This window comes from Natrix helvetica, assembly GCF_964273705.1.
Source record: "Natrix helvetica genome assembly, chromosome: 5".
In the NCBI taxonomy this organism is placed as follows: Eukaryota; Metazoa; Chordata; class Lepidosauria; order Squamata; family Natricidae; genus Natrix; species Natrix helvetica.
In genome coordinates this window covers 135,596,421-135,618,710 of record NC_138551.1, presented here as the reverse complement: position 1 = coordinate 135,618,710, position 22,290 = coordinate 135,596,421, and the positions used below count along the sequence as shown (strand labels likewise).

Here is a 22,290-nt window from a genome sequence, read left to right as displayed (position 1 = left end):
CTTCTTTGTATGGTCACTGCTGATTTCTCCGCTGATTCCGACGCTCTTGCTTTGTTCAATGCTGACTGTAGGGTTAGATTCGGGTTGGCTAACAGTTTCTTTTGCAACGAAATGTCTCTTACCCCACAGATGAATTGCTCTAAGATATGCTCTTCCAAATCCCTGTATTCACAGTGGGCTGCTATTCTTCGTAGAGCTGCAACAAATTGGTTAATGGATTCTCCCGCCTTTTGAGTCCTCATGTTGAATTCTTTGCGGCTGACATGGCGGGACGGTTTTGGCGCGTAATGTGTTTCCAAGGCTTGTTTCAGCGTCGCCCATGGTACTGCTTGTATTGGAGTAGGCGCGGTGAGGTCTCTGGCCGTATTGAAGACTTCCTTTCCGCAGTAGCCGAGGAAGATATTTTTCTTTCTTGCATCGGTGATCCCCGTGTACTCATTTGCTTCGAGGAAACACTCGAAACGAATCATGAAGGCTTCCCATTCGTCGGTTGCTGGGTCGAAAGGAGCGGGGGGAGCATGCATCGCCATTTTCTCAGTTTGAATTTGCCGCGCTGCGGTGATCTGAGATGGCTGCCGGAATTTCTGCCGAATTCCTGGGCTGGATCAAATCCGGAGATTCTTGAAGTAGCGTTCTTCGTCCTATCTGTCTCTCAATCCCACCTTCGTCGCCAATGTTAGATCTGGGCAACGAGAGACAGACTGCGGACACGAAGTAACTCAACAGCTCATTTTATTAGTAGTAGTAGTGATCCAGCTTGCTCTGTGGTCGGAGGGTTCCCCTTTTATAGGGATGAGGCACGCCCATTGACCAATCAGAGGAATACCTGTTTCCCGCTGTAGGAGCGGACCAGAGGGAAGACTTATCTCGATATATGTTAATATCTAACATGCTCTTTGGCCAAATCCTCCAGTGAAGACTTTGGGCAGAGAAATATGGAGTTTTGGGACAGGCAGGGTCTGTGCTCTTCAATGTACGTCTCTCTCCTTTCCAGATGAAGCTGAGAGTTTCTCTGTGTTTCAATCAGGAAAGACACTGGATCATATTCCACCTGTGAGAGTCCTTTGATTTCTTCTAATTCTTCTTTAGAAAAAGGAAGGGGATTGATTGATTCACCCCATGAATTATGGACCTCCTGCTTCTGATGCTGCTGGTGTCCCATTCAGTCTCTGGGAAGCTGAGAATGAAATGCCCACAGAGTTTGAAGCACCAGGATGGAAAAAGACCACAGAGCTTTTACAGCCCAGGAGACCATCTCATTGGTATAATCATCAGTGGAGATAAAATATTGCATACTAAGTTGCATTTCAACGTGGCTCCTTCTATTCAGTTGGTTTTCCAAGATCTGTAAGTCATTCAGGGTGATGGAGTTGCACTCTCCTTCTTTTTTGTTTTTATATTCATTTATTCCTATGTTGAAAGAAATGTCCTTCTGGGTTCGGCTCCAAGTGAGGAAAAAGACACTGGAGAGATGGAGGCTGCTTGGAAAGATGGTTTTAATGGTGGACAGGACCACATGGCTTGAGTCCTGAACAGGAAAGGTTATCACATGCTTCAATGTTGGGGGAAGAAGAAGAGAAGGAAGGAAGGAAGGAAGAGAAGCTGAGTCCCTGGTTTTATGCCCTCTCTGGCCTTTGATCTTGAGCTTGCGTTCTGATTGGTTGTCAGATTCCCATGGAGCCATGCAGGGGCAACTCTCTAGGCTGCGTTGTGAATCCAGGTTTGGCTGAGTTCTCAGATGCCATGAGTTGGATAAAGGGCCAATATTATCATGCCTTAATCCCATCACTCTGGAGCTGAACGGGAGAACTCTTTATTATGTAAAGTGGACTATTTTAGGCTTTAATGGCTCATTGACAAAGGGGGATGGGCAGGAAGCTACAGGGAGCTATTCTGTCTTTATAATATGTTTCTGCCTTTTCACATCCAGAGAAATATTCTGCCTTTTCAATATTTCCTAGGATATTTCATTTTTCTGGGAGAGGGCTGGGTGATAACTTCCTACACCTACATTGGGGGATATGTCTGATTTCCTGAATGATTTTGATTTCCATGGATTCTCTCTTTTGTCTGATTTTGTGAAAGAGACTCAAATGGGAAAATAGGCCTGAAAAAAAAGCTGAAAGGGCTGCAGATTATTTTCCTCTCTTAGTTCACTCCTTAATTTATCACTTTAATAATGAATTTTATTTAAAGTAGTGGTGGAACCAGTTGTAGTTGCTGTACCTCAGTCCATTTCCATATCTGTATAACTGATCATTGCTTTTGGATCAATGTTGGCTTAAGCTCAGTAGGCTTTTGGAGGCTTATATATTTTTTTAAAGTATTTGCTGCTGCCCATTATAATAACATTTTTTTTACAATAGGGATGTATATGGTTTTGTAGATGCCTTAATGTTCATTTTCAACATTCAAATGGTCAACAAGAATTCCCAGCTCCTGCACAATATCACATTTGGCTACAACCTCCATGACAACTATTTCAGCACTTTCCGCACTTCAGATGCCTTGCTGGACATTCTCTCCACTGGAGAAGCCAATGTCCCCAACTACGGCTGTGGAAGGAAGGAGAACCTTCTGGCTCTTCTTGATGCAGCTAGAAGGGACATCTCCGTCCAGATGTCAACATTAGGAGGCACCTACAAAGTCACACAGGTTTGTGTGTGTTTTTCTCCATCTGGAAAAGTGAGGGGTGGGTGGTGGTGGGTGAGCAATAGATGCAATCATGTCTTCTCCATGGAATTCAAAATCTGCTTTTCTCCATATTAGCAAAAAAGTCAATATTTTACCACATTACGTTAATGTTGAGATTAATCATAAAAGGCCTGAAATGCAAGCAGTACATTCCCCAGAGAAGACATTCTACCAATTATTTAACTGATCAAAAAATATCCCTGGTTGTTGGGGCCTCTATTGGCATCTTCATTTCCACATATTAACAATATCCACTCAGATTGAAGTTGGTAATAGTAGCATTTTATCTATCTAAAAAGTGGAATAAAAAGGACTCTAGCAATTATAGGCCAAATAGACTAGCAGATATTGTGGCTGAAATTTATGCTATGATCCTCTTAGTTAAACTTGAGAAAAATGCATTCCTTGCAGAAGAACCAGAAGGTTTTAGGTAGTGAATAGCTATATAGATTTTATAAGAAATATTGCATGTCAATAATCTAATATTGGTAACAAATTTGTCTTGAAATATCTACTCTTTATCAGCAAAGTAAAACAGGGTTTTGTTGGCTTTCTAGATATTAGTGCATTTGTCATAATTAACAGAGGAATATTATATAGGAAATTGATTGCCCTCAAAATGGAGCTCCACCTGTTAGTCCTGATCCAGGCTCTTTCTCCAGGTCCTTGTTTGAGAGGGAGGTTGGGGCTCAATGGAGCAATGAGAAGAAGGATTGACACTTACCAAGGAGGAAGGGAAGGATGCATATTTGAACCCTTGTTATTCTCTCTTCATTTTGACAATTTACTTCAACTAATGAAGGATCCAAAAACACATCATAAATAAATGTCATTTCTCTCTTTGCCAAAAATTACTAAATTAGTGGACCAGTGAAATGCAGTGCACATAGTTTCAAGTACTTGGATTTTACAAAGGCTTTGACAAAGTAAACCACCATCTACTTCTTGGTAAGCTAAAAATATGTGGGATAGACAGCATCGCCCCCAGATGGACTCAGCCTGTGGTCCTCAATGGAACTACATCTGCATGGAGGGAAACAAGCAGTGGGGGACCCCAAGGTTCCATTTTAGGCCCAATATTCTTCAACATCTTCATCAATGGTTTGGATGAGGGATAGATGGGGAACTCATCAAATTTACAGATGACACTAAACTGACCGGAATAGCCAACAGCCCAGAAGATAGGCTCAAGATCCAGATGGATCTAGATGGACTTGAACCCTGGGCCTATCTAACAAAAGGAAATTCAGTATAGAGAAAAGTAAAGTAATACAACAGCAGAGTTGGAAGGGACCTTGGAGGTCTTCTAGTCCAACCCCCTGCCTAGGCAGGAAACCCTATACCATTTCAGACAAATGGCTATCCAACATCTTAAAGATTTCCACAACTTCTGGAGGCAAGTTTTTCCACTGATTAATTGTTCTAACTGTCAGGAAGTTTCTCCTCAGTTCTAAGTTGCTTCTTTCCTTGATTAGTTTCCACCCATTGCTTCTTGTTCTACCCTCAGGTGCCTTGGAAAATAGTTTAATTCCCTCTTCTTTGTGGCAACCCCTGAGTCTTACACTGAGGCTAAAAAAACCAAATGTAGAGGTACAGATTAGGTGAAACCTGGCTCAATAGCAAGAACTGTGAAAGGGATCTTGGAATCTTAGTGGACAATCTCTCAAATGTGAGCCAACAATGTGTGGCAGCAGCCAAAAAAAAGCCACTGCCATCCTAGGCTGCATCGACAGAAGGATAGAATCCAAATCACGAGAAGTATTGGTACCATTTTATAATGCCTTGATAAAACCACCCTTGGAATAGGGCATTGATGGCGAACCCTTTTGGCACCAAGTGCTCTTGTCAGGGATGCAATCTGGAAGAGGAGTTGACCAGTGTGCATGTTGGTCCATACATGTGCACCACGCAGCTCCTCTTCCAGTCCCTGGCACTGCCGCGCATGTAAAGGCCAGCTGATCGTCGTGCTCACATGCACACAAGAAACCCGGAAGAGCAACGGGCAAGGCCACGTGTGCCAGTCGATATGGCTTTGCATTTCACTTAACCCGAGCTAAGAATCTGAAGCAGAGGGCACCATTTCCCCTCCTGGGGCCTCCGTGCATCCCATTTTTGGCCTCCCCAGCCCCCAGAAGTACTCTGCCGGCCAAAAGCTTTGGTCTTACTTTGCAGTTTCAGTCCGTGGGGCTTGCGAAGGTAAGGCGTGCACTCAGCCGGTGGGTGGGACTGGCAAGTGGGTGGGGTGATTTGGGCAGGGCAGCCTCATGGTCCCATGTGGGCTGGATTAATGGCTTCAGTGGCCTTTATCCGGCCCGTGGGACATAGTTTGAGGACCACTGGTATAGGGTCTCCTTCTTGAGCAGGGGGTTGGACTAGAAGACCTCAAAGATCCTTTCCAACCCTTTTATTTTGTTATAAGTTCTGTTATGGGTACATATGTTTAGCATGCTAAATATCTATTGGAATATGCTGATTTACACTGTGATATTATCATACTTACACATTGGATTATATACCATGTGAGGAAGACTTGGGTTCTTTTCTCATAATAATTATCTGATAATTAATGCCGGTAAATCAAGTTCAAAAGTTATGGTCTTTGGGAAATGACATCGTAGCCATCAGTGGCGTAGCGTGGGGGGTGCAGGGGGGGCCGGCCGCACCGGGCGCAACATCTGGGGGGGCGCCCTGACTCGCCCTGCGCCGCCCTTTGCCGGACTGTGGCCGTCTCTTTCCTCCCGAGGAGGAGCTCGAAGGGCAGCGGGAAAAGGCTCGACTGAAGGGAAGCAGGTGCCGCGGGGGTGGGAGGCGCACCGGGGGCTTCGGGAAGGCGCCGGCTTCCCGGGGCGCTCCAGGCGGAGCCGAAGGAGAGCGGCGCTGCGCTGCGCTCCATCTGCCCGCCGCTGCAACGCCACCGCGTCCTCCCGCTCCGCCTGGAGCGCCCCGGGAAGCCGGCGCCTTCCCGAAGCCCCCGGTGCGCCTCCCACCCCCGCGGCACCTGCTTCCCTTCAGTCGAGCCTTTTCCCGCTGCCCTTCGAGCTCCTCCTCGGGAGGAAGGCAGTAGGCCAGCATGGAGAGCCTCACTTGACTGATGCCGACCCAGGGGCAGCTGCAGTCGGGCCGCCCTCGCTTTAGGGGGCGCAAATTACTTGCCTTGCCCCGGGTGCTGACAACCCACGCTACGCCACTGGTAGCCATAGATCAGCGATGGCGAACCTTTTTTGGCTCATGTGCCACAAGTGGGGGGAGCGCGGGGGGGGGCATGTGTGGGCGTGCCACACCCATAATGCAACGCGCCCTCCAGTGCGCATGCGTGCACAACGCGCCCCTTTTTGCATGCTTTTTTCGGCCTCCCCAGGCTCCAGAGGCTTTATAGGAGCCTGGGGAGGGTGAAAAGAGCCTCCCCTGGCCCCGAGAGGCCCTCCGGAGGCTTCAGGGAATGTCCGGAGGCTTCCCTGAAGCCTTCGGAACGTTTAAAACCACCCTCCGAGCAACCCGGAAGTGACTTCCGGGTTGCTCGGATGGTCGTTTTAAGCGTTCCGAAGGCTTCAGGGAAGCCTCGGGACAGTCCCTGAACAGGCACGAGACGAGCGTCTCCATCGCCCGGGCCCGGATCGCCTCCGCCGCCTGGTGCCTCAGGCCCGGTGTCCTTGCGCCGCTCCGCCCAGCCTCTGCGCACTTACCAGGGCCCGGCCTTCACATCGCTGCCGCCGCCGCCGACACCGCCAGGATGGGCTCGGCCGAAGGGAAGTCCGTCAGGCCTCGGCCGCGCCGCCCTCGCCTCCTCCTCCTCCTCCTCTAGCCGCGCCACACCAGGCAGGCTGTGCAGCCGCCTCGATCCCGGCCTCAGGCGGCGGCGCGCCACGCTCAATAGTCGCAACTCAGCTGCCTTTCCCCTCCTTTGTCTCCCAGCTGGGGCGGCCCGCCGCCGAGTTGCGACTATTGCCGCCGCTGCTGCCGCCGTTCACAGGACCCGCCTCTCACCCTCTTCCTCCAGTCGGCAGGCTCTGACTCGTTCGCTGCCTGCCGGGCCCCGGCGCCGCGTTCGAGCCGGAGGGGGAAAGGAGGAGAAGGAGAAGGAGGACAACAAAGCCCCCTTCGCTTTCCAAGTCCCCCCCCTTTCGGCTTAATCCTTGGGAAACCTCGGAGATACTGCAGCCATCTACAATGATACGGATTTTTCCTCCCTTCCTCTTCTGCCTAACATACAGAATAATAATGCCTCTTTCGAAAGCGCGCGAGTTACTTACATTGTAAAAAATCATCTTTAAAGTGCCATAGAAGCCCATGTTGTCGGTATTTTTCCCTTTAGCGATTCTGTGCCGCCAAGTATCCGGCTGCTTGGTAGTCGTTGACAATATAAACCTTTTTCTGGTAGATATGTCACAGACTCTAGTGTGGACATGTTCGGGCACGTCAGAAAAGGAAGACTGGGCAACAGAACTAGCGGCCAAACTCCGCTGTGAATGAGAAGGAAGCCCGCGATCCAACAGCTTTGCCCGACACACATACATACATGCGCAGGGGCTTGTTATCCGTCCCCCCCCTTTCGTCTTAATCCTTGCGACGCCCGCGCAAATCCCCGAGGGGACGGATTCCTGTGCGGGACGCATGGCAGCAAGGCTATAGAGTCCCCCCTCCCTCCGCCGTCCAGACGTTCCCTGAAGGCTTCGGAATGCTTAAAACGACCATCCGAGCAACCCGGAAGTCACTCCGGTTTGCTCGGAGGGTGGTTTTAAGCGCTCCGAAGGCTTCAGTGAAGCCTCCGGACGGTCCTTGAAGCCTCTGGGGGCGGCAGGGGAAGCTCTTTTCGCCCTCCCAAGGCTCTTATAAAGCCTCTGGAGCCTGGGGAAGGCAAAAAATAGCTTTTAAAAAGGTGAACTCAGCTGGCCAGCGCGCGCATGCGCGCTGGCCAGCTGACAGGGCAGCGCCTCGCATGCCCTGACAAATGGCTCCGCGTGCCACTTGTGGCACGCGTGCCATAGGTTCACCATCACGGCCATAGATGGTCAGCCAATAGAGCAAGTGACACTTTTCCTTCCCTGGGGTTGTTTTCTCTGAGACTGAATCTTGTCTCCCTCATCATCAAAGGAGCTCAAAGACATGATTGAAAGTGGTGCTTAAATGAAAACCTCATAGCTCCCCAGTTTCCTCAGCCCCAATTATTGAAGTATCTGAGGCCAAGGTTTCCCCCATGTTCTTACATCAATCTGATGTTTGGGGCTTCAGAGAGAAACCACCAGCAGAACCAACCCAATCACAGCCTCTGAGGAGTATCTTGGGGTGGACAAAAGGACTCCAGCTGCTGCCCTCAGAGCTGATTTGGGAATTTACACAATTTCTACTTTGTCTAAAATCAGAAAATATGGGTATTGGCATAAAATTTAATCTATGGAAACTGACAGACTCTGAAAATTGTGGCTGTTAGAACAAACAAAACTTCAATTAAAAGACGAATCTTGGATTCTACTACTGACAAATTGTATGAGGAACTGAGGTCTCCCTGTTTCTTGTACAACTGGAGAAGCTAAAAAGATTCCTCCACAAAGAATCTGGACCTTAGAAGCATTAAAATATGCAACAATCCTCAAAAATTATAGTAGGCCCTTTATTGGAATAGAATACTTCAGTTGGCATTTGCACTTGTTAATCTAATTGCAATAAATTATACGTGTGAAATACAGTAATATGATTTACATTGTTTATAGTTTTTTAATTTATTTATTATTTTCCACTTTTATAATATAATCTTGCTAATATTCTGTCTTTAATATTTTAAGCAATGTCTAATTAACAATTATTCTAATGCCTTCATGAAAACAAGATTGGATTTATTAAAATATAATAGTTTGGACTTGATCTGACCCCAAATATAACACAGCATTCTTCATTGTGTAAGGTTTTTGAATGCAGCTCAGAATCTGATAAGTCCAATGAAACTCTGAAGACGAAGCTATGGATTATCAGATTTTATTTCTGCAGAAAGCAAAAGAGTGGATGACCTTTTTGTCTCCCACCTTAACAGAGCAGGCAGAGAGAGAAAAACAGGCATGTGCCAAAAACTTTTCTAAACATTTTATAGCTTGCACAGAACGTCATTGCTATAGAAACATAATTTGATATCACACAAATTTCATGATTTTTGCCAGCACTCTGAAAACCATAGACTATAGAAGGGAAAAGAAATCCATTTTTTGGAGTATAACTCATAGCTTTGTTAGGGAATGCTGAACGCACATTTTAAGGTACAAGCAAGGCTACTTGGCAGAATCCACATTTTACTTTTCACAAGACGTTACTTTGCTAGGCTAAGCTTGGCAAATTGCCTAGAAGTTTTATCTATATAGTTGGCACGTTAGGTTACAATGGAGCTTCTCTCAACAGCAATTTAACAAAACCTGAATTAGGTTACACTCTGTGTATGCTCTAATGCAGTGATGGCAAACCTTTTAGAGACCGAATGCCCAAACCGCAATGCATGGCCAGCTCCCACTGCTGCTGTGCTCACTCTCCTTGGTTGCCCATGGTGTGTGCAGGAGGTCAAAGTATGCGGGTCAGAGGGAGGCCCACTCCCTCTCCTTATGAGACCTAGCTTTGTAACCAAAGCATCCTCAATGATAGGATGGGAGACCACCAGGAGAGGTCAGGAGGATGGGACAAGGAGATGGTAAAAGGCAACAGGGCTGTTGGTGATCGTGCTAAGGCAGGATTTACCTCACACCTTCACCCTCTCTCATTATAATCTCCTTCCTTCCCTTCTTTTTCCTTCCCTCTTCATTCTTTCTTCCCCTCTTTCCTTCTTTTTGCTTCCTTGCTCTCTTCTCCTCTTTCCGTCTTTTTCTTGGAATTTCCTGTCCCTTCTTGGATGCTCCAATGCAAAAGGGGAAACATTCCTTGCCTTGTGATCAAATGCCACTTTTGCTAGTAGTTTGTGGCCACTGAAAAGACTGAGAACAAACCAGGCTCAGTTTATTCCATGCTTGCATTTCATGGGGACAGACTACAGGACAGCAAAACTGTCAAAATGATGTCCCTGGTAGTTGATCAGAGCTTATCTGTTTTTTATGTACAACAGCTTTAGCATTTAAGAGCAGAGCTAAGTTAGTTGCTTTTCTATGAATACATAATGATCCTTGAAAGATCTCTTCTGTAGGGACCCTGCCATGGTCTAATTCAGACTGGAAATATAGCAAAGGAAACTATTTTCCCACTTGCTTTGTCCTTTTTTCCCCACTGGAAACAGCTGTTTGCAACCCACAAGGAGGGGATACTTTCCTAAGAGCTCAGAATTCAAGGATACCAATGTGCCCATGACCACCACCAGATGGATTCGTAACTGGCTGACCAACCGCACTCAACGTGTGGTCCTCAATGGAACTGCATCTACATGGAGGGAGGTATGCAGTGGAGTATCCCAATGCTCTGTTTTGGGCCCAGTACTCTTCAACATCTTCATCAATGATTTGGATGAGGGAATAAATGGGGAACTCATCAAATTTGCAGATGACACCAAGCTGGCAGGAATAGCCAACACTCCAGAAGATAGGCTAAAGATACAGAAGGATCTTGACAAACTTGAACATTGGGCACTATCTAATAAAATGAAATTCAATGGTGAAAAGAGTAAGGTTCTACATTTAGGCAACAAAAAAGAAATGCACAGGTACAGTATAGGTGGTACCTTGCTAAACTGTAGTAACTGTGAAAGGGATCTTGGAGTCCTAGTGAACAACCATTTAAATATGAGCCAGCAGTGTGCAGCAGCTGCCAAAAAAGCCAACACAGTTCTAGGCTGCATCAACAGAGGGATAGAATCAAGATCACGTGAAGTGTTAATACCACTTTATAATGCCTTGGTAAGGCCACACTTGGAATGCTGCATTCAGTTTTGGTCGCCACGATGTGGAAAAGTTGTGGAGACTCTAGAAAGACTGCAGAGAAGAGCAACAAAGATGATGAGGGGACTGGAGACTAAAACATATGAAGAACAGTTGCAGGAACTGGGTATGTCTAGTTTAATAGAAAGAAGGACTAGGGGAGACATGATAGCAGTGTTCCAATATCTCAGGGGTTGCCACAAAGAAGAGGGAGTCAAACTATTTTCCAAGGCACCTGAGGGTAGAACAAGAAGCAATGGGTGGAAACTAATCATGGAGAGAAGCAACTTAGAACTGAGGAGAAACTTCCTGACAGTTAGAACAATTAATCAGTGGAACAGCTTGCCTCCAGAAGTTTTGAATGCCCCAACACTGGAAGTCTTTAAGAAGATGTTGGATAGCCATCTGTCTGAAATGGTATAGGGTTTCCTGCCTGGGCAGGGGGTTGGACTAGAAGTCCTCCAAGGTCCCTTCCAACTTTGCTATTGTATTGTATCTCAGGGTGGGGAAGGCCATGGGGGTCCTAGTGATAGAAGAGACCCTCAAGGCCTCCCCAACCCACTAAGATACCTCCTGCTTCTCCCTCCCTCCCTGCAACAAGGACTCACTTACTTTCCAAACCTCTGTCTCCTCTCTTGTTTCTCGGCTTCTTTGCCTTTGAAGAATGGAGAGGAGAGTTGGATGGGAAATGCTTTTTGTGCTGAGAATGGACGTTCCTGGGTGCTATAATATTGTGCAGATTCAGGCACCATCTTCTTTTGCAGAGTCAGGGATCCAGAAACTTTCATTCTCGGGGTGGGGGTGGTGTGGGGGGTGGGGAAAGTGGTTACCTGCAGGTCTCCTGCTCCTCCCCTCCCCCCAAGTACTTTCCACTTAGCTACTTAATGAGGCTTCTTTGTCTCAAGGAGCAGCAAATGGGGCCAGACAGAGACAGGCAATCCAAGTGTGTTTGGCAGAGAAAGCATACTTCAGCCAAGGCACCCAAACTGCTGCCAATGGTGTGGGCGACAACTGAGCATGCAAATGGGGCCAGACAGAGACAGCGAGGGTAAGAGAGTAGTGTTTGTGTGTGTGTGTGTGTGTGTGTGTGTGTGTGTGTGTGTGTGTGAGAGAGAGAGAGAGAGAGAGAGAGAGAGAGAGAGAGAGAGAGAGAGAGAGAGAGAGAGAGAGAGAGAGAGAGAGAGAGAGTGTGCTTCAGCCAGGGCACCCAAACTGGTGTGGCCGACACCTGAGCAGGGAGGTAATGTGTGTGTGTGTACTTTCATCCCCATTCAAGGAAGGCCTCTTATTTCCTCCCTAGCACAGTTGGGGCATGAAGGCTGCTGCCACCTAAGCACCGTGATTGCCCCCTCCCCAGCCAGCCAGCCAGCCCCACCTGACCTGCTCCCTGCCGGCTCTTGCAAAGCCTTGCCATTCTCCTCCTCCTCTTCTTCTTCGTAGGGTCGTCCTCCCCTGCCCAAGTGGCAGTGGGCTCCACAGGACAGGTTTTCATTTCTGCCCTGGGGCAGAAAACTCTGGTGGGCTGGAAGTGATGTGAATGGCCTGGCTCTCCAGTGCTTCCTGGGTCAGTTGGAGGCTTCCTTCAGCCTTCAAACAGTTGCAGGGCTTGTTTGGGGTTTTTTGCTTCCAGGTTGGTGCAGGAGGCTTTCCAGGGCCAAAATGGGGGGGAAAAAACCCCTTTGCTTTCTGCACCCCATTTTGGCCCTGGAAAGCCTCCTGCACCAACCTGGAAGCAAAAAATAAAAAATAAAACCCCTGCAACTGTTTGAAGGCTGAAGGAAGCCTCCAACTGACCCAGGAAGCACTGGGGGGCGGGGGGCATTCACACTCACTTCCAGCCTGCCAGAGATTCCTGCACAATGTGAGGGCCCCCCCCCCTGCATACTTACACGTACCCCCGCCCTGGCCCTCCACAAAGGCCCGAAAACCAGCTGGCCGGCAGGAGGTGAGCCTGCATGTGGATGCTAGTGGAGCTGGGGTGGGGTGGCTGGCGTGCCAGGAGAGGACGCTCTGCATGCCACAGTTTCCCCATCACGGCTCTAATCCTTTCAATTCCTTTTCCAGATCAATTATGTAGAAGCTTCAGAGGCTCTGAGTGATAAAAGCCGATTCCCCTTTTTCCACCAAATGAATCCCAAAGAAGGAATCCAGAACCCAGCAATTGTGCAGCTGCTCCTCCACTTCAGATGGACCCTGATTGGCCTCTTTGCTTCAGACACAGAAAAGGGAGAGAATTTCATGAGGACTTTTACTCCTGTGCTTGCCAGGAATGGAATTTGTGTGGTTATATCACAACTGTTCTCAACAACTGGACATACAGCAGCCCTCAGGGATTCCCTCTCTAAGTGGAGACAAGTCAACGTCTTTGTTCACTTCATGGAACTTGATTCACTTTGGGACAGAATTCTTCCTTTCCATTTAACACTTATGCGTCTCCCAGGACCCATTGAGGGGAAAGTCTGGATACTCACAAATTTTGCAGCATATCAAATAAACAAGCGCAGACTTCTCAAATACATCCATAGTATTTGGAACTTTGGTTATCTGGCAAAAGAAAGGCCAAAAGATTCTGCCTTTAAACCCTATTTCTTTGTGGAAGTAAAGTTTCAAGATCATTATTTTCATTGTTCTCTTTCAAAGAATGTCTTTTCTGTCAAAGGCCGCAGAAGATGCACCCAGAAAGCCCCACTGGAAACCCAATGGAAATGGGACAGAAAAAGGGCCCCAAATGACTACAATCATTACAGTCTCATAAAGACTCTGGCCCAGGCCCTGAATGCTGCCTATTCCTCCAGATCGAGGAGGGGAAGGAAGGAGGATGAAAAGATCTTGGGGTCTCCAAGGCTGCAGCCATGGCAGGTATGGGGGTCCCGATATGGATCCATTAATCTTAGATCTTTTGGAGGAGGAATCCAGAATAGAAGGAGGAGAACCATCTCAACAGATCTGGCCAATTTAATTACTCAGGGAATTAATGGTTCCAAAGAGTAGATACCATGGCATTTTTATATTTAGCACCGCTAATTGGAAAATGCTGCATTCTTTTTAAAATAAATTCCCGTATTTGTGGGTTTGTGATTAGCCTGGTGGAATTCCACCTTTCTTCCGTCCCCATTGCAGGTGGGTCTGTGTGCAGCTGGAGAGGCAGCTAAGCCCCCCTATTCTCCTCCAATGAAAGGGAGCCTGGCGTGGATCTGGATGCTTTATTGGGAGAAGAGGGCAGGTGAAACTGAGGAGATGCAAAGAGGAGTGGAAATCAAATAGAAAGACGAGATAGGCAGCATTAACTAACAGCCAGCAAAGAAGCAGCTGGAACCTCCTCAGCGATGCTCCGTGTGAGGGACGGAGGCGTCTCCGGATGACCAGGGGTCTCGGTCACAACGGCTGCTTCCGTCTTCTCGAAAGACTGACAGAAAATGGAGTCTGGCTTCAGACCTTATAGTGAGGCTTATCTGCTCCCGGCCACTAGGTGGGGCTAGAGCAACAACAGCACAACAGTTACCGTATTTTTCAGAATATAAGACCCACTATTTTCCCTCAAAAAAGAGGCTGAAAATCTGGGTGCGTCTTATACATTGAATACAGCATTTTTTGCCTCCAAAGCCCCGCCCCCTTCACCAAAATGGCCCTGCATAGCCTTATGGAGGCTTTCAGAGAGCTCCTGGGGGCTGGGGAGGGCAGTAAGGAGCAAAGGATGGACCATGTTTGCTCGCCCCCCAACCCCCAGCAGCACTCTATAAGCCTCCCTAAAGCTATGCATGCAATTCTTTTGACAAAAAACGGGCTTGTTTTTGAGAAAAACAGGCCATTTTCTGCTCATTTTTGTCCCCCCCAGGAGCATTCTACAAGCCCCCCCCAAGGCTATTCATGACTTTTTTAAAAAAAGGGGGGGCATTTTCACAAAAACAGGCTGTTTTGGGGAGGTTTGCAGAGTGTAAAAACATTTTTTCCCTCTTGGAAAGCTCTTTAACTGGTTGATGAGTATTACATTGATCAAGTGCTTTGCCAGCAGAAACAAAGTCTTAGGTGCTGCAGACTGTCAGCGATTTCCTTCTCCAGCACATGGATAAATACACCTGGAAACATCGACCTACCTACCTACTCTCTCTCTCTCCCTCCCTCCCTACTGTATTTCTCTCTCTATCACTTTTTATTTCCCTCTCTCTATCCCTCTACCTACCTACTGTATTTCTCTATCTATATCTCTCTCTATTTCTCTCTCTATCTATCCCTTTATCTACCGCCCTACCTCCCTACTCTCTCTCTCTCTCCCTACCTCCCTACTGTACTTCTCTCTCTTTCTCTTCCTCTACCTACATACCTACTTTTTTTAAATAAAAAGCCTCTTCAAAACCTTGGTGCGTCTTATACTGCGGTGCATCTTATACTCCGAAAAATACAGTGCATGTTGTGGCATGATAACCTTTACAAATTTGGAGGAAACCCTGAGATCATCTAGCCCAATCCCCTCCTCTCTGCAGGAATCCCAGTTCAAGCTTTTCTGACTGATGGCTGCTCAGTCTTTGCTATCAGACGATCCATGAAGAGGAGACTGAACTTCTCTGCTTTACTGGCTAAGCTCTAAAACAGCTCATCCTTTTATCATATTTTTTCTCTCTCATTCAATTAAAATCTCCTCTCTTGTAACTGAATTCACTTTTTCCAAGTCTGACACTCTGGAATAAGAGTGAGCGGATCTTACACTCGTGTGCAACAGGAGTCAGTTATTGGAAGAGGGTTGTATCCAGTGGTGGGATTCAAATCTTTTTACTACTGGTTCTGTGGGCATGCCTTGGTGGTCTTGTGACTGGGTGGTCATGGCTTGGTGGTCATGTGATTGGGTGGGTGTGGCTTAGTGGTCATGTAACTGGGTGGGCGTGGCTTGGTGGTCATATGATTGGGTGGGTGTAGCCAACTTGACATCACTCACGTCAAGGGGTACCCTGCCTGGCCTCTCCTTGCGTCAACAAGATACAATTTCCCTGTCTATTTATTTACTACTAATGAACATCCAAAATACACAATTTAATCCTATGTATATATGCCATATGTGTACATACATATTACAAGGTATAGTGTGTGTATAGGCACACAAAAAGATACATTATCTACTTTATACACTGTATGTGTATGTACATACACACACACACACACACACACAGAGCTCTTCTAAAACTACACACATTCAACCTCACTTATTGCGTTTGGAAAAACACACCCAGAGTCCACTTTCTGGCACACATTTAACTATCACTTCTGCACATTAGAACATTACACAGGCCTTCAGATGTTCTTCCCTAGCCTGCACATGACTGTTAGAGCCAGGAGATGTCATGGATTGAGTCAAATGTGGCAAAGCTCACTTAACAACGCTCTTGCTTAGCAACCAAAATGTTGGGCTCAATTGTCATAAGTCAAGGACTGTCTCTGTCTTCCTCTGCATGGCAGCCTTGTCCTAGTAAACTCCTTCCCTTTTCTGGCAATTTTCCTCTCTCTTAGAGGCACCAAAATAATCCAGAGGATATAAGGTCTCCAGCTGGTTCAGGGGGTTGGACTAGATGGCTTCCAATGTCCCTTCTGACCCTACTAGAGCAGGGGTTGGACTAGAAAATGACCTCCAAGATCCCTTCCAGCCCTTTCAAACATTGTTGTGCTGTTTGAAAGAGTCTTCTGAAGCCATTCCTTGTGTCCTTCCTTCCTCTCATTTGCTCTCTTTCCCTCCTTCCCTCCCTCCATGTATCTATTGACCTATCCATCCAACTATATCTCATTCACTTCCTCCTCCCTCCCTCTCTTTCTTTCTTTCCCTTCCTTCCATAACTCTCTCTTTCTTTCTCTCTCTCCTTTCCTTTCCTTTCTTTTCCTTTTCTTTCTTTTTCCTTTTCTCTCGTCTCTCTCTTTCTCTCACTTTCTAGCCCTTCCTTTCCTCCTTCCAAAGCTAGGAGTTCCACCTGAAACAAAAACTCCTTTGGATGAAACTGTCCATTTTACACACACACACACACACACACACACACACACACACTTCAAACCAGCTCTGCGCCTATCCTCATTGTATGCTTTTAGTGTTGGGCCGGTGGCCGAAGTCTTTTCCAAGCGCCCGGCAGCATCGCTCCCATCCCAGGAAAGCCCGGCTGATTAACATACTGGGACGCGCTTTGATCGGTGCCTCTTCTGCACAGGCAAGCTTCTCTCTCTGGAGCAGGCAGAGAAGGTGGACTTGCAAGGATAAGAGTGTGAGTGTGTGTGTGTGAGAGAGAGAGAGAGCGAGAGAGCGAGAGAGAGAGCAAGAGAGAGAGATTGGGAGAAGCGTCATTCTGAACTCTGCGTTGGGGGGCATGTGTGTGGGGTGTCCACTGAGGGGCTTTTAGCCGGAGGTGCCTCTGGCCAAGGGGGAAATTGGAGTGGCTCGGGTGAGCCAGGAGGGATGTTTTAAATCTGTTGGCTGAGCTGGTCAATCCCCCCTGCCCCCCTGGCCTAACTTTCCTCCCTCCCTTCGGTCACCATGGATCTGCTGCAGCCTCTCCCCCAACAAGCTGCCCAGTTATGGGCCCAGCCTGCCCTTCCCTGCAGTATTCGGGGGGGGGGTGTCCTCTGTTTGGGGGTAGAATTTGGCTGCAGAAACGCAAAGGGGTGGGCAGCCTTGGAGGGCCTGTTCACCCTTCCCCTTTTCCTCTCAGCCCTGCAAAACCAGAAATCTCCCCCCTCCAAGCAGCAACTGAGACTGTGCAGGGGGGAGGAGGGGGGGCAGGAGAAGAAGATCTGAAAGATCCCAATTCTGCAACAAGAGGAGTTTCTGCAATGGGGAGGGGGAGGGGGTAGCCCCAGCTTCCAAAAGCCTTTTAGCCATAATTGCCATCAGAGCAGATGTTGGGGAGGGGGTCAAGGAGGAAAGGGGTCCCCTGACCTTCCCTCAGACCCCAAGGAAGGAAGGAAGGAAGGAAGGAAGGAAGGAAGGAAGGAAGGAAGGAAGGAAGGAAGGAAGGGAGGGAGGGAGGAAAGGGAGGGGGTGGGAAAGGAAAGGAAATGGGAAAGAAGGAAAGGATGAAAAATGCAGGGAATGGGAAGGGAAGGAAAAAGGAAAAGAGAAAGAGGGAAAAAGTGAAGAATGGCTGCTGGTGGAGTGGTTGGGATCAGCCTGAGGTGGGCATTCGGGAGCAGGCCAAGACGAGCAGGAGGCCACGGCAAAGACAGGCATACAGGCTGGCTTGCACGGACACGTGGTTGAGGCAAGGGAGCCAAAGAGCAGCTGCAGCTATGACTCTAAGGCACCAGCCAAGGCCTGCGAGGCAAGTAGTGGTGGGGCAGGGCGTGGCCAGGCAGAATTTTTACTACAGGTTCACTCAAGCCGGGCCGGACCGGCTGAATCCCACCACTGGCTGTATCCTCCCTTCTCCAACCGAGAGATTGTGTCAGTTGGAAAAGGGGCTCCCAGACTCCTCCTGGTCTTCAGCTCTTCTCCTTGTTGTATTTCCTCAAGGCTAAGAGCAACTCCTTTGATCTCTTCCTTGGCTTCCTTGTCCTTCCCTGAAGTTCAAGTAGATTGTGTGCAAATTCTCCTCCAAGCTTGGTCCCTGTAGAGGAACCTGGTCCTTGAGTTGGGGTCTCCCCAAACCAGAACATTCACTTCCTCAGATTCTTATGGCTGCATTTACCTTCTTTCCATGGACATCTCCCTGCTGACTCTTAGTCTGTTTCTAATTAACTACAATTTTGAGATCGTTTTAACAAACATACATATCAAGTTTATTATCCCTCATTATCCAGTCCATCATTCATGTTCTTATATAAGACACTATTGTTAGTCAAGTCCTAGTTGCTAAAAATGAGATATTTTTCTACTGCTTTTTACTTATGCACCCTTCTCTGTGTGCTAATCATAAATATTGTTTCTGGAAACTTGATATTCCTCTTATTAAATTTTATTTTAATGAAAAAGGTAAAATACAAGTTTTGGAAAATAAAACTATTACAAAGACAAAACAAAACTAGATAAAACATTAAAAACAGACAAAGACATGCATATTGTCTCCCCAATTGAATACAATACAGCAATAATAGTTTAAATGAAGTTTCAAATAAGGCTTCTTAGTTGAAAGATTTTGCATTCTTTAAATCACATAAAATTAGCTTACTCTAAGATCGTATTAATGACCATATTAATGACAACATAGAAAAATTGAGGACCAATGGCAAATTGTTATCCATTAGCCTGCCAACTTTCTTCTTGATCAACCCATGCTTTCTAGGAATCAACCTGTTGTTTTCAAAGAGTTTATGGATCATCTTTTTTCTCTCTGTTCATTTTATTTGTTATCTGCTCTGGAATGTTCCCTATAATTGACCAATTGTGTCAATTATATTTTCTCTATATTTTGATAATTTTTTCTCAAACTTTCTCATTCACATATGAAGATAATGGCAGTATTTATATCCTATTTAACCATATTTGGAGATTAGGCAACTAGAAGAAAGAGTCAATATTCTGCTTTTCAAATTCCTGGATGTTCCCATTCTAGTTTCATCCCTTTCTGGAGAAGAATGAATTTTGGAATATTACTAACCTGAAACTGTACTTGGACCAAAATGGAGAGATAACAGCAGATCTGGCTATTAAAACGTGGTTGGTTCTCCCCAAGGAGGATGCCATCAAAGTGATTCTGGCATATTTTATAAGACAGAGACTTATTATCAACCAAGATACTCTTTCACAGCTGAAGTTGCTCAATAAGGTGGGAGAAATGTTGGTGTTTTTTCTCTGTTTTCCAAAGCCTGAGGTCCCATTTCAAGTGGGCAAAGCCTAGAGTCTCCAGGGTGGTTGGCCTTCCATTCCAGTTGGTGTCATCTAATGGAAGTTCTTCAACAGACGAGACCTAAGTGGAGGGGCTTTGCCATGTTTTATGGAAATCTTTCAAGATCTTACTGGTCAGAGGTTTCTTTCTTCATCACAGTTTTATTCTTTATTGAAAAAACTAAGGGAATAAAAATTTTCTAAATCTTTTACAATAAATTTTATTCTCATTTTTAATATGAATATATCATCATATGTAACTCTTTTTTCAATTCCATCTCTGCTGACTTTATTAAGTACAATAGTACGTTATTATAATGTTAAATGCCAAAAGCAAAGAGAGGAACTGCATGAAGAATCTGCCAGTAGTTAGTTATACCTCCTGCATCTTCTTAGAAGTAGTCAGGTATTTCATATTTACTTGCATGAAGACCAGAGGCTATTTGGCTAATGTCAGTGTCTATCTCTATTTCCCATGAATGTTGACTATTAACACATTTTCTTTGGCATTCCTTGTTTTTCTGCTCAGTCCCTGCCTCAGTCCAAATGTGTGGAAAATTGTCATCCTGGATTTGTCAAGAGGGCTCGAGAAGGAGAGCCAGTTTGCTGCTATAACTGCGTTCCTTGTCCGGAGGGGACCTTCTCCACTCAGGAAGATGGGTCACACTGAGGAAAATGGGAGGCTTTGTGGAACTGGATCCATCCAAACATTTTCATGAAAGTGCAAGTTAAAAGACAGATTGAAGTTCACCTTTTTTATTTTTAACCTGCACAATTTCTTATCTAAAAGGAAGTAAATCAAAATAACTTTGAAGGAGGGGCTGGGAAGAGATGGGAGGAGGGGGTGGCAGACTGAGCAAGCTTTACTAACATCAGAGGAAATATCTCTCCTGTTTTTAGTTTTCTTACGTGCTGCTAAGTTCACCTTTCTAGGAACACTTGAGTTCTTTGAAACTTGATGAATTGTTTTAGGTCCACCTTCTGAAAGACCTTGCAATTCACTGTATATTAAATCCTCCCCTTGAGGATCACTGAGGTGTCACTGGTCCATAATGTGTTACTGTGGATAGTTATGGGGGGAACTCATTACACAAATATTTTGCCAATCATGTAGATCGATCAATCAGTCAATCAATCAATCAATCAATCAGTAGAGAGCTGGAAGGGACTTTGGAGGTCTTCTAATCCTACCCCCTGCTCAAGCAGGGGACCCGATACGATTTCAGCCTGTCCAGTCTCTTCTTAAAAACCTCCAATGTTGAAGAACCCACAACTTCTGAAGGCCAGATGCTCCACTTGTTAATTGTTCTCACTATTAGGAATTTTCTCCTGAATTCCATGTTACTTCCAGATGTTACAAGATACTGTAGGTATCCTCAAAGTCCAGTATATTAACTGCCATGTGGCTGGACTCAAAATGCTTGCCTAAAAAGATTATATGATTCATTATTAACCTCTAATAATGTAGCTTCCTATGAATTACATTACACCAGAAATAATTAGCAGCCTAGGACTTTCCTCAACTTCAAATACCTTATACACTTAAAAAAAATTAAATTACTATTTTAAAAAAATTACATCCTTCTTATGCTATTTTTAATAAAAAATAAAAGGAGAGAATATTAAAGAAAATTGATGTTTGGTTTCTCAGATGCAGAAAAATGCTCCAAGTGTCCGGATGACAAATATCCAAATGTGAACAGAGTCCAATGTATCCCCAAGATTATAACCTTCCTGTCTTATGAAGAACATCTGGGCATCATCCTGGTCTCTTTTGCCCTATTCTTGTTCTTAATCACATACCTTGTTTTAATCATCTTTATAAAATACCGAGAAACTCCCATTGTCAAAGCCAACAACAGGGACCTCTCCTACATCCTCCTGGTCTCCCTCCTACTTTGCTTCTTGTCTCCTTCTCTCTTCATTGGTCAACCAAGGAAAGCCACCTGCCTTCTCCGACAAACGGTTTTCACCATCATCTTCTCAGTTGCCATTTCTTCTCTCTTGGCCAAAACCATCACGGTGGTGCTGGCTTTCCTGGCCACAAAACCAGGAAACCGAGTGAAGAGATGGTTGGGGAAGAGCTTGGCCAACTCCATCATCCTGTCTTCTTCTGCTGTCCAAATTATCATCTGCTCCATCTGGCTGGGAGTTTCTCCCCCCTTCCCTGACTCTGACCCCCACTCCCAGCCTGGAGAGATCAACCTGCAATGCAGCGAAGGGGCTGTTGTCATGTTCTACGTCACCCTCAGCTACATGGGCTTCCTGGCTGCCATCTGCTTCACGGTGGCTTTCCTGGCCAGGAATCTGCCTGGGGCCTTCAATGAAGCCAAGCTGATCACCTTCAGCATGCTGGTCTTCTGCAGTGTCTAGGTGACTTTTGTGCCCACCTACCTGAGCACCAAAGGGAAATACATGGTGGCTGTTCAGGTCTTCTCCATCCTGGCCTCCAGTGCTGGGCTGCTGGGCTGCATCTTCATCCCCAAGTGCTACATTATCCTTCTGAGGCCAGACCTGAACACAAAGGAGCATCTCACAGCCAGAATAAATGTAAAAACATGAGACATAGTCCATTAGAATATTTAAAGAATTTTAAAAGTTCCTTTTATATGAAAAAAGCCAGTAATTGTTCCCAATTAAATAGTGTGTGTCAGAGTTTGTTGCAGCAATCAAAACCAGAAAGGACACACAGGTAACTGATTCAGCAGGATTCATTAACTTCTCTTTACATATAAGAATATACACAATACCATTCAGCATACAATATGAGTAACACAAAAGCAATATTCATAGAAGGAAGTCTTTGCAGCAGAGACAGATAGCGAGGCTAATATATTGCAGAGGCTCTCATTAGAGGCCAAACAAACTCTTATATATAGTTCAGCTAGCCTTAGCCACGACCAGACTCCAAGCTGCCTCTTATGGCCC

General features: G+C 46.1%; 1 pseudogene across 1 annotated transcript; it reads left to right on the top strand.

The window, feature by feature from the left end:
* Positions 1-1,126: 1,126 nt before the first annotated feature.
* Positions 1,127-21,924, top strand: LOC309392507 (vomeronasal type-2 receptor 26-like; annotated as a pseudogene). Its single transcript has 6 exons — positions 1,127-1,347; positions 2,367-2,655; positions 12,636-13,430; positions 19,091-19,303; positions 19,892-20,018; positions 21,014-21,924. The product of its transcript is annotated as a vomeronasal type-2 receptor 26-like (transcript).
* Positions 21,925-22,290: the final 366 nt, after the last annotated feature.